The sequence below is a fragment of the Rhipicephalus microplus genome, chromosome 6 (assembly GCF_043290135.1).
Source record: "Rhipicephalus microplus isolate Deutch F79 chromosome 6, USDA_Rmic, whole genome shotgun sequence".
NCBI classification, from domain to species: domain Eukaryota; kingdom Metazoa; phylum Arthropoda; class Arachnida; order Ixodida; family Ixodidae; genus Rhipicephalus; species Rhipicephalus microplus.
In genome coordinates this window covers 81926364-81943163 of record NC_134705.1, presented here as the reverse complement: position 1 = coordinate 81943163, position 16800 = coordinate 81926364, and the positions used below count along the sequence as shown (strand labels likewise).

Genomic DNA, 16800 nt, shown 5'->3' with positions numbered 1-16800 from the left:
ATGAAGCACTCGATGTGATTTTTCCGGAGGTGAGCACTTTAAAATTAAATGCATGTCGACATGTTCACGTGATTTGCCCTAACGATTTGACACACGTTGTAGAACATTGCCTATAATTTATTTTAAAGAGGAAAGAAGAAAGTGCAAATATGTGCAACTCAGTATATTTACTTGCTTTTTACGTCAGTATGTTGTCAAGTATCATGCAAGTCTTTTGGCTTGAAAAGTACCACACAAGTCAAGGTGGCTTTTTCAGTGAAGGTAGGGTGTACTAAAACAGAGGGAGCACTCAGAATGGCAGCTGCACCAACAAAATGAAGTTCCAAGAGGGTCAATCTGCTTGTCGCGTTGTGGTCAGTAGTCTGCAGTGTGTTGTCGCTTCAAGAGTTGCGCACGGCTCTGCTGAAGTGGTTCAGGGTTAGAATGCCCGCTTCCTACTCAAATGGCTGGGGTTCGAATAAAGTTGTAGACGGTGAATTTTTATTTTCTTAGTGTCACCTGTTATAGTTGTAATGGTTTGCTTTTTGTTTCTTAATTCTAGCTTCATTTGCTATGTATAACTGCAAAAAATATCGCTAAATGTGAAGTAAAGAAATTTTACTGTGAGTGTATTTATGGTGAGGGCAAATATTCATTTCCATTATTTATTTTTACTTAGGTCTTCCATGAATACAGCTGAAATTTACATTATTATTAATTATTCAAGGTATTTATTAACAAAATCAGATATATGAGAATACAACATTTTTATTCACAACCTCAACACGTTCACCTGTTTACAAACACCTTGTGATTGCTTTATTAATGTTACCAGCCAAATATCCTTTTCTTGAATGTGAGGAGGAACAGTGAAAGAACATATAGAAAATTGCTACCTTCGCAATATTCAGAACTTCACGGTACCCTGCTGACTGAAGGTTGTAATCTTTCAGTTTTTTCCTTTGAAGTCAGCTAGCGGCCAGTGTTAGAAAGCAGCATTATCGAGCACGCACAGGACGAGTCTCGTATTCACTAAAATCTCGAAGGCCACACTTTACGTTTTTGCTGAATTTTGTGCGATGGCACTGCAAACAGATACGCTCGCTGTCAAGTTTCGTCTTCTTTACTTCACATTTTGCGTAACTTTTTGTAGTAATATGTAGCAACTTGATTTGATTGATATGTGGGGTTTAACGTCCCAAAACCACCATATCATTATGAGAGACGCCGTAGTGGAGGGCTCCGGAAATTTCGACCACCTGGGGTTCTTTAACGTTCTCTTCAGATCAAGGTGGTGCCCCTACCCCCCCCCCCCTGAAAAACAATTCTGCATGCGCTTCTGTAATAAATAGGGTTCATTTGCGCCTTCAGGTTGTGCACAGTTCTAAGCGAAAGAGCCTGTTGTAATTACACATTGTATAAACTGCGTGTAAGAATAGATTTAGAAACGGCTGTGCTTTCTTTTTTTTTTGAACAGCTAAGGAAAAATAGACCGGCCACATGGGCAGTCTTGCGGGAATTAGCACCGCAATCCTCCTGTGCTTTATATCAGTGAGCTTGCAAGCCTCACGCTGGCACAGCTGACAGAAATGGTATAGATTTTATGTGAAGATGCATTTCATACACAAACTCCGTGGATTGTAGCTGAAAGTATTTGAGGAGTTAGGAGAAAGGCTTTTAAAAGTTATGGAAGACTAATTTAAGAAAAAATAGAACACAGTGCAATAGATGACATACAATCAGTATTTAAATACCTTTTAGTTTGGAAAAGCTCTTTCACATTTTGTATTTTACACGTGACGGGACGATCAAGCATGCACGAGTGAATTAGCAGTAGGATAGTAAACATGCCAACCTGTAGTGCGCCGGGCTGTCGAAGTAGCTATGCCTCCGAGAAAAACTCTTGCGATCGGCCGCACTTCAAACTCCAAATAATTCTGCAGTTCTCAAGGCTTGGACAGCTGCTATTTCACTAAAAGCCTTCCAGGTGACAGTAAAAACCTACATATCGAAGCCGAGGACCTAATCCCTTGCTGCGAGCACATAGTAGGTGAAAATGTCAAAATTCAATGTGGTACGTTGTCACTGGAGCCCCGTGCTGTTCCTCGAATTTTTCCGAATATTCCTGCACACTTGTCTAAATCAGCGACATTAAAGCGCGCAAGGGAACCCCCAGATCTAGAAGAAACCACAAATTTCTGGGGCCGTGTGTCGGCGGTTGGTGGCAATCTGTTTGACGTTAACATGGAGTACTGCTATGTTGACGAAGCTACTGGTGTCCCCTCCGATCCAGAGTTATGTCCAAGGGTAGCTACGTGGTTGCCTGCAGTACAAAACCGTCGAAGGTTTCAGTCCAGGAATGTCGAGCTTATCCAGGAAGTTTTTTTTTTTTTCAAAGTTGTTCAAAACAAAGGCATTGTAGAAATCGACAAGGCAGTGGTGGTAACAAAAGACTTCACCTTTGTCCTCAGTTGTAAGGGGAAGCTTGTTCTCTCGTGTGCATATAGCGAACATGGTTTGGGCAGTCAGCTGAAACTCACCAGCTTGCAGATGGTATCAACTTTTTCCAGTTATGTTGATCACCTGAAGATATACACGGGCTGTCATAGCAGCTGATTCCCTTCGATTTCGACCGTAACATTAGCCCTGAAGACCCGGAACGTGTGGAGGATCACTTTCGGGCTGTCCCTTAAAGACTAATGCGCACCATGCTAGAACACAAGGAAGAATCGGTAAGCTCAGTAGAAGAAAAAAAAAAATAGAGAAAGCTACAAATTCAATGAAGCCCCACCAAAAATTATGCTCGACAACTAAAAACTAAAAAATATGGTTAATAGGGCCACAGTTTTGGAGAAAAGGTGTAGAACGACATTCAGAAAATGAAAACATGGCAAACATGGCTTTTTAAAGGTTCTACTTGTCAAGTGGACTAACTGATGACCAGCCTTCCTCTAACAACTGATATTCCTGAGCAAAACCTTTTTGAAGCCAAATTCGCAAAGCATGCCCTTGATAATTTATTTGTTTAAGACGTGACAATATCAACAGAGACAGTATGTTCACCTTTGACATCAACCTTTAAGTAGCAGCAGGGCTGGATATTTTAAGGAGCAGGCAAGTAATGAGCCACATGGTTGCGTAGCGCAACCCTCTGGCTGACTTTGCTTTAAGCTTTCGGCGTAACAAAAAGAGCGAACTTGAAAAAAAAAAAAATCTTTTTCCTGGATATGTTCAGCCTTCCAGAATTAGAACATTGTTCGGCTTATAATACAGTTAACTAAGTGGTTGCTAAATCTGGTACACAACTCAGGATCGGAGGGGACGCCAATAGCTTCGTCAACATCGCTGTTTTCCATGTTAACTTCGACGAATAGCCACCACTTGCAGACACACAGCCCTCGAAATTCGCGGTTTGTCTAAGTTTTGGTGATTTTTGTGCTTTAATGCTGCTGGTTTAGACAGGTGTGCAGGAATATTCGGGAAACTCGAGAAAACGCACCAGGCTTAAGCGTCCACATATCAAATGAAAGTTTCACGTTTCCCTTTACGATGTGCTCGCAGCAAGTGGTTGGGTCCTCGGATTCAAAATTTAAGTGAGAAATGTGCGTCTTGATTATCACCAGGAAGGCTTTTCGTGGAATAGCAGCTGTTCAGGTCCTGAGAACTGCAGGGTAATTTTGGGGGTTAGAGAAAGTGCCTCCAATCGCAAGTGTTTTCCTCAGAGTCTTAGCCACTTCGATAGCCCAGCGTGCAGCACGTCGGCATGTTTACTATTCTAAACTGCTAATTCAATGAAGCATGCTTGATTGTCATGTAACATGTTAAGTACTACTGTGATGACCGAAATCTAACTTTCAACCTTCCCTTCAAGATCCAGCCGCTGTGGTCTGAGCAAGCAAACTAAAAAAGAAAAGCATCGCTGTCGCGGGACGCCGGTGACGGCGGCGGCTCACTGTCAGTGCTACACTAGCGCCGCTTCTCGGAGCGCATACGAGTAGAGGCCACTTCCGCAGAGAGCTTTTCCAACTGACAGTATCTAAAAACTTTGCAGACTACCAATCGCAGCTCCACAAGCGAATCGACCCTGCTTGTGCTTAATTTTTTCGAAGCTTGATCTAGGCACGCATTGTCTTTATTCCTGCTTCAGCTAGCTTACATCTGCACTCTTTGGTTTTGACCTGGGTCAGCAGCACCACTTCAGGCTGGACATTTGGCTGAAAGTTTTGACATCGCAGCAATAGCGACGTGTCAGGTTTCTCCTCTATTGTTTATTATTTATTTAAGAATACAGCGGATCTCACAAGGAGATCATCGCATGCATTGTGTTTTTAATGACATGGTGCCTCATGTGCAGTCATATTAGTAAATATGCTTATCGTGGTGGAACACAGTGTGCAGTGACCATGAAGGAAAGAATTTTTACCCCCGAGTATTGGAAGAAAAAACAATGTGTGTTTTCATGTGACACAGGCATGCCACTGCTGTGGTAGACTGCTGCTTCACTGTTGTCTGTGCTTTGCACCTTTTTCGTTCACATGAATGTAGTGCTGGAAAACATGATTGACGTTTGGAAGTAGGCTGTTTGTTGATGCCAAGGTAACTTGTTTTTTGAGGGTATATTAGCAGCTACAAAAACTAGATAAGACCCTTTCTAGTGTTATCAAATGCAATAATTGTCATAAGTACAGAACTGAATCATATAGAAAATGTTCAGCTTACTTGTGCTGAATGCTCGGGAGTGAGTGAGCAAACTTTATTTAACCAGGGGATTGAGGCGTGGGCCTAAGCCGCGCCAGGGGCGGTGGAGAAACCCTGTCTCTCAGCCGCCTCCCGTGCTCGCTGGATGGCCCATATTTGATCTGTCTGATCTGAGCTGATCAGCGCGGCTCTCCACCGCGCCCCATCTGTTCTGGGGAGACTGCATTGGCGTCCTGTATCTGTGTGCATTCCCATAACATATGCTCTAGGGTGGCGCGTCTCATGCTACATAGTTTACACGAGTCATCTGGGTATAGTTCGGTGTAGATGCGATTTAGGTGCTTCAGGTTGGGAAATGTTCTAGTTTGAAGTCGCCTCCAGTCAACCTCCTGAGATCTGTCTAATGTGGAGCTAGGTGGTGGAAATCTGCACCTCGACTTTTGGTAGAATTAGATAATTTCGCAGAACCTAAACATTCTGTCCCTCTCCCACCACTCATCTCCTCCCAGTACCTCATGTGAAGCTCCATTGCGAGTGCGGTAAGTGAGACCTCGCGCTACGCGGTGAGCTTCCTCGTTGAGGTTGGGAATGAGAGACACACACAGGGTGTGGGCTGGGAACCATATAATATACCTTTCTTCGAATTACTCGGATGATATGAGATTTGCCTTGTGGAGGAGTATGTTGGCTGCCTTCGGAGATATTCTTCCTAGTGCATAGTTACGGATTGCCGACTGCGAGTCGCTGATGACATACCTACACTTTGGGGAAATTATGGCCTGTGCAATAGCCACCTCTTCCGCGATTTTCGAATTATCCGAGCGTATGGAGCACGCGATTACGCATTAGCGGTCGGTGTTTATTACTGCCGCAACGTAGAATTTGTGACTAGGGTACTCCACTGCGCCTACGAACAACGCCTCCTTGTCTTTGCCGTAGACCTTAAGTAGAGTTCTAGCATGGCTTTCTCTCCTGCCCTGATTAAATTCGGTGTGCATGTTTTGGGGCAGATTGAATGCTCGGGAACGAAACTTATTTTTATGGCTGTTGTCAGTAATAGCCTGAAGATGAGTTAAATATTGCAATATTGTACAGTTTCAAAGATGTGACTATTTCGGCCTTTAGAAGGGCAAATACCAGGCTCAGAAACTTTTTTTTCATGTACATTTTGGTCAATCAAATTATGGCTCTAGTAAAACTGTAATCTTAGTTTGTGCTTTTGTTCTTTCGTCTACACAAGGACACACCCCTCACCCCTTGTCTGCTAAAAGAAGCGGATGAAGGACTGTCCCTATACATTGATGGGGAGCGAATATTGAGAACCTCTTCGTTACTTGGGGGCATAACTTGTCTATTTGGGTCATTTTGGGTATTCAACATTGAGTACCCAAAGAAGGCACACAGAATATTAACATTTTTTGAGCATGCTTTCTTAAATTTGTGCCAGACAAAGCACCGTGTCAAGGCACTAGAAATGATTAATTTTTTTCAGGGGCTGAGTGGCACCTCAGCAGTAGTGTTTGTACTTAGTGCCGTCTTGTTTTGAAGGGACCCTGAAACGGTTTTCTAGAGTTTTGTAAACGTTAGGCTAGAGCATCATCAAATTATTCGCACCACAAATTTACACCACGGTGACATCAAGTGGCCAGAGCATATCACTCTGTTAATGGGCGGCTGAAAACGTGTTTCATTTTATTGCGTGGAATTTGGTATGCTGCAATGCATGGTGGAGTACCTTTTGGACTGGAAAAAACAACCTTCCTGAGGCCTATGAAAAATAACTATTTTCCCACGGTAACTAATAAGTTAATGACACTTAGGAGTTAGGATATGTGGGGTTGAACGTCCCAAAACCAGCATATAATTATGAGAGACACCATAGTGGAGGGCTCTGAAAATTTCGACCACCTGGGGTTCTTTAACGTGCACCCAAATCTGAGCACACGGGCCTACAACATTTTCGCCTCCACCGTAAATGCAGCCTCCACAGCCGGGATTCGAACCCGCGACCTGCGGGGCAGCAGCCGAGTACCTTAGCCACTAGACCACCACGGCGGGGCGGCACTTAGGAGTTACTCTATCAACCCGATGGGCTTGTACAAAATCGCCGAAAACCGTATCAGGGTCCCTTTAAGCCTTTTTTTTTTTTGTCTGTCTTGTGAGATAATTGGTTGGTTTGTTGACTTGTCCATATTTATTTATTTATTTCAACATACTGCAAGCCAACTTGGCTTAAGCACAACACTCATATGTATAGACCGGAACTTTAGGCACAAAAAAGAATGATTTATGTGCCTTTAATAGTCCCTAAAAACTTCGATTTAGGCATAAAGCGATAACAACTATCGTTTCGGCATATATAGATACAATGTATATTTGCTTCAGAAGCGTGTTCAGTACAAATATTCAACTTCTAACAAACACAGCAGGCAAATTCAGTGCTTTGGAAAAGCTAAATTCATTTTTTCCATGACAAGAATGAAAAACAAGCGTAATCATTTAAACAGATTTAGGTGAGAGCTGAGGCGATTTGACATTGTGGGAAAGGCTATAAAAACAGTGACAAACCAGCACCATCTCAAAGTTTTCAGGCTTGAATTATGCTTTCTGTCAATCAGTATTTGCTTTTATGCTAAAAATAACGCTCGACGTCCACTGAAGTTAGTAAAGTGTACTTGTGGCCTAGCACTTTCAATGCTTTAATTGCATCCAAAATATCTGAATCAGCACCCCTCGGAACTTTAGACATTTGCTTTAGCAGATTCAATCCGGGATTCTTTCCAAGACAGGTTTAAGCTTTGAGGCAACGCTGTCGGCGACTGGTCTGTTGGGGTCGGGGCGAACCTATCCTGCACGTCTGGAAAAACTGGGAATCCGCAAGCTTGCCTTTAGGCGTTGAGCGCGATAGCAATATCTTGTCCCTGGTGCGAGCTTCAACCACTTAGTGCATACTTTTTATTGCATGATATTACTCAAGTTTAAATTGTGGATTACTATACAGTGGAAACGGTAGCGTTAAATGTGGCTTGTGTAAATGAAGCTTTTGCGTATGGCTGCATACTTCACAGATGCGGAGATAAAAATAGGTAAATGAAGCGGTATGCCCATAGAATTACCACTAAATACATGTAATTTGACCAGATTCAGCAGTTACTTAAATAAATTGGCAGTTGCCTAAGCAATGTTGGGAGTTTTATGCCTATGTGTGCTTCAGAGTGGACATCAAACTCAAAATATTGTTGATTTATTGATTCATATATGGGGTTTGACGTCTCAAAACCACCATATGATTATGAGAGACGCCGTAGTGGAGGGCTCCGGGAATTTCGACGACCTGGTGTTCTCTAACGTGCACCCAAATCTGAGCACACGGGCCTACAACATGTCCGCCTCCAACGGAAATGCAGCCGCCGCGGCCGGGATTCGATCCCGCGACCTGCGGGTCAGCAGCCGAGTACCTTAGCCACTAGACCACCGCGGCGGGGCCAAAATATTGTTGATCTTTCCAATGTCTTCTCCCCTGTTTTTCACGTGGAACGTTTCTAGATCGACGGAGTAGCGCTGTGATTACTATTCCATTGCTGGACAAGTACACTTTACGGTTTCTTTTTATTCCGCATTGCTTGGCAGACTTTCGACAGCTGCCGTTATAAAGAACATAAATGCCAATGAAAATTACGTGTAGGGTGTAGGCGGAAGCACCAGCCTAGCTTAGTTTCGTCTGGTTAGAGTGCATTCTAGCTACACTGTACCCTAGCCTCCCTAACGCAACCGCCGAGGTGGACTACTCGAACCTAGGGAGGGGGATCTCCAAGGGGCAAGGGGTACACTAGCGTTAGCCTCTCCTCCCTTTGCTACAGTACACTCTAGCCACACTCACGCAACCGCTATGCTGCACTACTCTCGGACCAAGCGGCGGATATCTTTTAGGGGGGTCCGCTAGCGCTATAGATGCTATGCTAGTCTCGCTTTGACTCGCTGGGGTATAAGTCCCGCTCACGTAAAAGTACGTTTATAGTGCGACGTTATTGAAGCGTTGGCAAGCATGACATGCGTTGGAGCGCATTGGCCGAATGTAGATATACATTGGCTGTGGCTGTGCGTCGGCCTGTGATCTGTTTTCGCCGACATGACACAGCATACATCGAACCATAATCTCACCTTACCAGGAGCTAAAACATGAACGAAAAAAAAAAAAAAGATACTAGCGGGCCATGCACGTGTTGTCGTTAACATGGCCGCACCAAGTGCTTGTTCTTTTCCATATGAACAGCTCATTTAACCAAAACCTTTATTCGACGAACGTAAAAAGGCATTTTTAGGCACTGAAAAGCTGAAATACGCACGACCTTCAAAATAGGCACTGATAGGCATAATAACTGTGTGATTAAAATGTTTCACATCTCTTGATTCGTGTTCATATCTTAAATAGGCTCGAAATGTGCTGCAGCAAAAAATTGGCATTTTGCCTGAAGTTCCGATCTTTACTCATATGTATTCATATCAAACATCAGCTTTAAGAAAACATTTAAACTAACACAAAATTCGCTCTTCGAGAGACTGTGTGCCGAGACTATGACGACATTCTTAATAAGACTGGTTCTACATGAACATCTTGCTTTCTTTTTTTGTGTGTGTGTGGCTCGTGAGCCTTATTATGTTCTTTGTTTCCTTTCATGCATTGTTTCTTGCTCGCGAGTTATAAGTGCATTCTTTTATTATGATTGTGGTTCAACTTTTGTCTTCAACTTTTGTAGTGCTTACTAAGTACCTGTCAAGCTCTATATGATGATGGTCTGAAAAGTTATCGACCTGATGTAGAAAAAAGCATATGGGACCTTCAAAATTAGTTTTATTTTTCAACACCCTCTCTTCTCAATTCTACAGACTTGTTCTATCGGTGAACCAGAGCCAGGACTCTATCCTTAAAATAACTTCGTGGTAGTTCTACAATGTACTCATCCACTGCAGCAATCACTTCTTTTGATGAGAACATAGCTAACCAAAAAAGATTTTGAGTTTTGGGAACAGATGGTAGTCTGAAGGGGCCAAGGCAGAAGAATTGGGTGTAGGCTTCATTAATTATACTTTGAATCAAGCTACTTTGAATCAAGCAATTCAGCCATCGCAAGATGCCCTTTGTGTGCCAATGCATCGTCTTGATGAAAAGTCATTTTTTTGTTTTGTAAATCTGATGTTTTTTCACGAACTTTCTGATGTAATTGAGCTAGAAGGCCAGAATTCTCTCCAAGTGTGGTTTACCCATTTTCAAGATAATCCCCTAGCAGACTGTCTTTAGCACCTCAAAATACGGAGGCCATCAGCTTTCTTGCGAAGGAAACTGACATGTCTTTTGGTACGGAAGACCCAGCGTCAGTCCACTGCTTTGATTATTGTTTAAATTCAGGTATAGAAGGGTCAATCCAACTTTCATCCATTAGTATAAATCTGCGAGAAAACCGCTGGATTTTTGTTACACAACTCCAAAGCATGCTATGACATCGTCATTTGGTTGCGTTCTTGCTCAGAAGTAAGAATGCTCGGCACCCATCTTGCACAGAGCTTGTCCACGTGCAGTTCGTTTTGCAAGATGTGACACGTATGCCGCGGAGATGCCAACAGCCTCGGCAATTTGGCACAACGTCACTCTCCTGTCTGCCAAAACCATTGTGCATATGGTCAATCAATTCAGGAGTTGTTGCACTTTTTGGGTGCCCATTGCTCGGGTTGTCTTCAATGCTCTCTCTTCCTCACTTAAACGCAGCAGCCCCTTCTTGTTTGTGGAGTATAAAGGTGAATTTTGCTACTAAATATTTACAAAGCTTTACTCAATTCCATTTGGTCAATCTTCTTTTGCAAAGAATTTTATGACTGCAAGGTACTCAAGCTTCTCGATACCTTGTGGTGCTTCACTCTGCATCTACTTCGTTCAACTGTCAAAACCAAACTACGGATCGGCACTAGATGGCATTTCATCTGGCACGTGCAGAGACATTTATGAACATGCACATGAGTGTGGCGTGTTCTATGTAGTTACATGTATGCTTTTAGGGTTGAAGATGTCAGCTTTTCTTTGCTGCGGCTGGTTGCTGTGGTATGGGTGGCACGACCCAGTCATACAATGTCGCCTTCGACCGGGTTCCTTTAGTGTGTTGAAGTTGATTCCAGTTTGCTATAGTTTTCAGGAAAAAGCTATTCTTTAATGCCCTAGTTTCTGTGAAAATTGGTTTCAATTTATAAGGTTAAGTGTGTCTAGTTTATTCCAATGTAAAGGGATGAAGTTATGGCAAATCATTTATGATCAAGCTACCTGCCAATGTATTATAAAGGTATTTTATACAATGAAACTACCTTGCTCTGTACCTAATGAGCTTTTCGGGTTTCATTGCTTATTCACTTATTTATGTAGTGTAATATCTTCAGTGCCATTGAGGCTTTCACTGTGTTGCTGCAATGCTGTAAAGGGGAGTAATGCTCAGTTGTAGCTGCATCAATTGTAAATGCATTTAATGCAGCACTGGTCCTGTCGGTTATTTCTTCGTCCTCAGTTGTAGTTCGTGCTGTTTTTACCTTTTACCATGTTTTACCAACTAGTCCAACAAAACACCTTTGGAATGAAATGAGTGTTCGGAGTGACAAAATTGGCTTGCAGCATAATTATGAACAATTATTCTATAAAAGTTATTCTCCATATACCTTGTTTAAATGGGCAGATTCTTTTAAGTAATTCATAGTTTGCGTTTCTGATTGGTATATTGTTAGAATATTTTTTATTTTTATTCTTGAATGCTATGGAACAAAGCTTCCAAAGTTGTGACCTCTACTAGTCATCAACATTCTCTTTCGTAATTCCGTCTTCAGAAGTGCCACTGTTATTACCATTTCTGTTAATTTATTTTCAATGTGCAATAAGTGTGTACAATAAATATTAAATAAATTTCATTTCACAAAGTATTACAATACTTGTTTTCGTTTGCATTTCTATATGGCAATTTTTTTGTGCATTGCCAAGCATAAAAATCAATTAAATATTGGGAAAGCTGCTTATAACTCATGTATGCTAACAAACGCTCACAGATAATCCTTCATAACCTCTGTTATCCATAAAAAAAGTTTTATGGTTCCTTGCAAAACCTCCCTGATGGACATAACAATATACCTTCATAGCTGCATGCCTGCAGAACCTCCTCGATGGATGCAAAAATATACTCCCATAACTGCCTGCGAAATCTCCCCGATGGAAGTAAACATTTACTCCCATAGCTGCCCGAGAAACCTCTCTGATGGATGTAAATATAAACTCCCATAGCTGCCTGAGAAACCACTCTCATGGATGTAAATGTAAACTCCCATAGCTGCCTGAGAAACCTCTCTGATGGAAGTAAATATAAACTCCCATAGCTGCCTGAGAAACCTTTCTGATGGATGTAAATATCAACTCCCATTACTGCCTGAAAAACCTCCTCGATGGAAGTAAATATAAACTCCCATAGCTGCCCGAGAAACCTCCTCGATGGAAGTAAATATAAACTCCCACAGCTGCCTAAAAAACCTCCCCGATGGAAGTAAACATTTAGTCTCATAGCTGGCTAAGAAACCTCCTTGATGAATGTAAATATATACTCCCATAGCTGCCCAAAAAAAACTCCCCGATGGATGTAAACAAACATTCCCCTCAATCCCTTAAAAAAAAAACCTCCTAGAAGAAGTAAATTTTTTACTCCTTATAGAGGGAGTTTGTAAAACCCCCATCTGGGCGTGCGCTGGAGAACAAGTCATTTACTCCCATCTTGACTTATTTTCGTTTACAGTGTGTAATCAGTTTCCAGGACTGAGGGGCAGTGTCCTTTCAGGACATTTACGCTTTAAATGTGCGTTACTTTCTCGGACATGGCAGTCAAGTGTGACTGAATCACCTCATTTCAAGTGGTTGCGAAGCGGCTATCTGCCGTACGATTGGCCCACCAGAAGGGTCTCTCTAGCTTTACTTTGCGTGTAGTTATTCTCAGTAGCTTATAGCTGATGAACTTGTCATTATCAACGCTCGATTCTCTAAGCATGTTAAGATCGTCGGGCACCATCTCTGCATAATAATTTCAAAAGGACTGATTGTGGTCATCACGAGATTGGCTAACGGGTGCTCGAGCAGGTAAATGTTCCGGGCTGGTACTTCGACGAAGCACAAACAAGGAGTTGGCTCAGCAGTGGGAATGTATAACTCAAATGAAGCCGTCGGGTAATATAATGACTAATGAATCGTTGGAAAGGGAAACAGCACAATATACATGTTAGGTTCAGGACTTCTTCATGAAGGTCCCTGTCTGCATTTGTCTTAGATGAATATGTAGGTCATCGCAGAAGTATTTGCATTCTTAGTTCTTTTTGAGCATCACGGAGGCATGTCAACGCCTCTGTGTACTCCGCTCTGTGCTGCTTGTGTCGCTAGAGGATCGCTAACTCATTCCCGAACACAGAATGCCCTGAAACGTTGTAGAAACAATTGTCACTCTATACATGTATATTCTGCGTCGTTCGGCTGCTTTTTGAATACTTCAGGCCTTTGGCGAGCATTACGGGCTCAGTGCAAAACGTGCGGCCCACCTGTCCCACCTTGAACCTTGGCACAACTATGACACGCTCTTTTCCATCCAGTTGAAAATACGACCCAACCGGGTATATGTTGATTTCCGAGACCCCATTCATATGCCTTGTGTCCTCTCTCATTAGTTTTTAGAACGTTACCGTACACAGTATTCCAAAATGCTTGATTGTTATCAGTCGAGGCAACTTTTTGAAGATCTTGCCTCACCTTTATCTCACTGGCATGTGAGTCTAGCTTCACGGAGACCAGTTGGAGCATAGAGGCCCTCCTAGGGGGACTAGCTATGTACTACGTTACCAGCGCGCTAGATTGAATATGTTATTACCACGAAAGTGCTTTCTGTCGCGGACCACAAACCATACCCGTGACGCTTTTTTGTCCTGGTTATGACATTGTAAAATTTACATGAGCCGCATGCAAAGAAATGAAAAAGATTTCTCAACTTTGGAGACCCGGGAATTGAGCTCACGATCTCTCAATTAGCAAGAATAGGTAGCGCACACTTTAACAACTGAGCTATCAGAGCACTTTAGAAGCACCTTTCGGGCGCCTCTTGTCTCCACTTCTTCGCTGTGTCCGGGTGGTACCACCACCTTAGAAGTGGAGAAGTACTGTATTATGATACCAACTAACACGGATAGAGAACGCTGTGGTAGTCTGAGCCCTTTGGTGCCTCGATGCCAGCATTTGAGGGGACGGGTCGTTGTAACATCTGAGCTTACCAACGCCGCCAAGGTGGCGTTGGCCCTACTTGAAGCATAGTGTAGCGTTGCCTCTGCAATCAGCTGCGACAAGATTTATGGGGCTGATGTCACAGGCTACAGACGCAATCTTTAATTGCGCTGTGTTCTACGTGCTCATTTGACTCGGTGACGACGCAGTTACGTGCTTCTTCTTTAGAGTAGTGCTTTCATGTGTAGTGTAGTACAGCCTCCATATGCAACAACGATGTATCTCAGCGATCTGATATGAGTGCGATGGTACCGACTACGGCAACTGTTGCATTAAACGCCACTGAAATAGAGCGCGGAAAGTTCAGTGCAGCGATGCACATGTGTGAAAGGGAGCGGCAGGCCTTTGCACATTAAGAGCACTCGCTGATAACGCTGTCTCTCGCGTTTGGGAAGTTGAGCGCATTGCGACCCAACAGGCTGCCATGCAAGCACCGATGCAAGACCGAAATGATCGTAATTTCACTGAAGAGATCAGCAGGACGCTGCTTGCCAATAAGACGCTGCTTGCCAACACGACGCTGAATGCCAAGCACATACCGTATTTACTCGATTTTACCGCGCCCTCGATTGTAACGCGCGCCAGATTTCCACGACGAAAAAAAAAAAAAAGGTAAGACATCGATTGAAACGCGCACCCATTTTTCTCGCTGGCGGGCACGATCACACCACTCGAAAAAACAACTCCTTTCGGGAGCGTCTTTCATTTAAATATGAGGTACAGGCGAAGCTTGTGCTCATCTGACGTGTAACAGAGCATTGCCGTCACTGTAGTTTTACCGTGGACCGATGTTGGCACGCGAACTTGCTTCACCCCCTTCTTTTCGACGGTTGTGGTGCCAGGCACGTCGAAGTAAAGAGGCGTCTGATCGGCATTCCCGATTTGCCCGAGCAGGTAGCCGTTGTTGTGCCGCAAGTTTAGGACGAACCTCTGAAAACTGTGAAGCTTTTCATCATACTCCTCTGCAAAACTTCTCGCATATGCCTGTTCCCCCTTCGGAGAGAAGTCTTTCCTCTTCATTAAGTTAGTTAGCCAGCACCTGCTCGCTTTAAACTGGCTCCGCGTTAGGCCTTTTTCTAAGGCTAATTGCATAGCCCGCACTTGGAGCAGTTCTGTCGTCACGAGCCACTGTGCCGCTCGCTGCTCAAGCACATACTCGCCGAGCAGCTCTTTAATTGCGGAAACCGACCTGCTGTGGTCCAGTGAAGCCTTTGCGTGAAGCTTTGCTGTCAACAATCTTCTGCTTTTGTTTCCGCCAGTGCCGCACGATTGTTTCGGGAACTCCGAACGACCGTGATGCGGCCCGATTTCTGTCCGTTTCTGCACACGCGATGACTTTTCTTTTAAAAGCGGCACCGTGGTGCACTCAAGTTTTTGGGTTCAGCCCTTCCATGCCATCGATGCTAATGCACTACAAGATGACGAACTCCTCAGCACACGTACAAAGTGCCGCACATGAGGAAAACATAGGCAGAAATGGCCGACGCACCATGCCGAAGCACGTAAGGGGAGGCCATTTCGCAAATGCCGATGGCAATAGAATGACCGCATTCATTTTTTTTTTTTCGTACTAGATTCTAACAGGCATGCGATTTATGAACTCGCTTAACCGGAAAAAAAGCTGCGCGTTAGATTCGAGTAATTACGGTTACCACAAGACGGTCTAATACGTAAATCGCGCTTTTTAGCTGCAGCAGACAATGTGTTGGAAAAAAATTGAGTTAAAACCCATGTGGTGTCGCTTGCACGGTTTGCGAGCGCTGTGGTTCAAGGATGATTCAGCAAGATATGTTTTGAAGCTGGCCACGCGACCTACACATTGGAGAAGACGTCGAAGCAAGACAAGGGACAGGAGTTGAAGAGAATCAAAAAAGTCCGATATAACAAGAAGGAGTCTCTTATGTTCAGTAAATAAGTTAGGTTTTAATACAACTCAACACAGCCAGCTTTTATGATCCACGATGTGAGTTACCTTCTACGTTCAGACAGCCATGAACAATCTGGTCGTCAGGAAGTACGGGCTCCTGTGAGATCCGCCAGTCAATCTTTCCGTCGATGTCACAACAGGTGAGTTGATCGCTACAGTTCTCAAGAAGGCGCCTGTGTCCCTGGATTACCTTTTAGAAAAAGGTTCCGCGAAACTAATTTTCAAATCTCTCTTCTGAACCACACTGTGACACCGAAAATACAGAGACCAGCTGCATTGGAAGTGACTTCCCATGCAGACCTTTTCGTTTTTAATCATACGATTCAAACTCGGCAAAACAACTTTGCCAACAAAATTATATTATTCAGAGTACATTATGTGCTTTCAGGGAGAAAAAAAGCCAGCCTACTGAGGTTGTGAAAGCTAAATTATTTGACAGTTTCTCGGAAATTCAAGAACCATGGATTACTTTTTTAAATATGCCTGAAGAAAGAACGGCAGGGACACAGATGAAAAAAAGGTGGTAAAGTGCGCGAATGCAACCAGTTCCGATTCAAAAATGTCGCGAGTGAATCAGAGCAAGAAAGAAGCGTCTGAATTAATGGACGCGAGCTTGTTTCGTGTATTTAGCGAGGAAGATGAGGTGCATATGCAGTGCGTGAGGTGACGTCCGAAAATGCGACCAATGAAGGGCCCCAATGCTGTTTGAAAAGCAGCCGAAGAAAGAAGACGACAGACGTAGCGGAGACGTCGCGGCTGTTTCTAGGGCAAGGACGCTGCAGGCTCCCACCTGGACGTCCTTCTGAGCGTCAACCACCATATGGCGTTGGCCGGACTGCTCGTCGCCTAGCGTTGGCCGGGC

The 16800-nt window shown here is 43.6% G+C and overlaps 1 long non-coding RNA gene across 2 annotated transcripts in view; it reads right to left on the bottom strand.

The window, feature by feature from the left end:
• The window catches only part of LOC142765337 (uncharacterized), a 144834-nt gene that overhangs the window by 64267 nt on the left and 63767 nt on the right, over positions 1-16800 (bottom strand). The window lies entirely within an intron of this gene.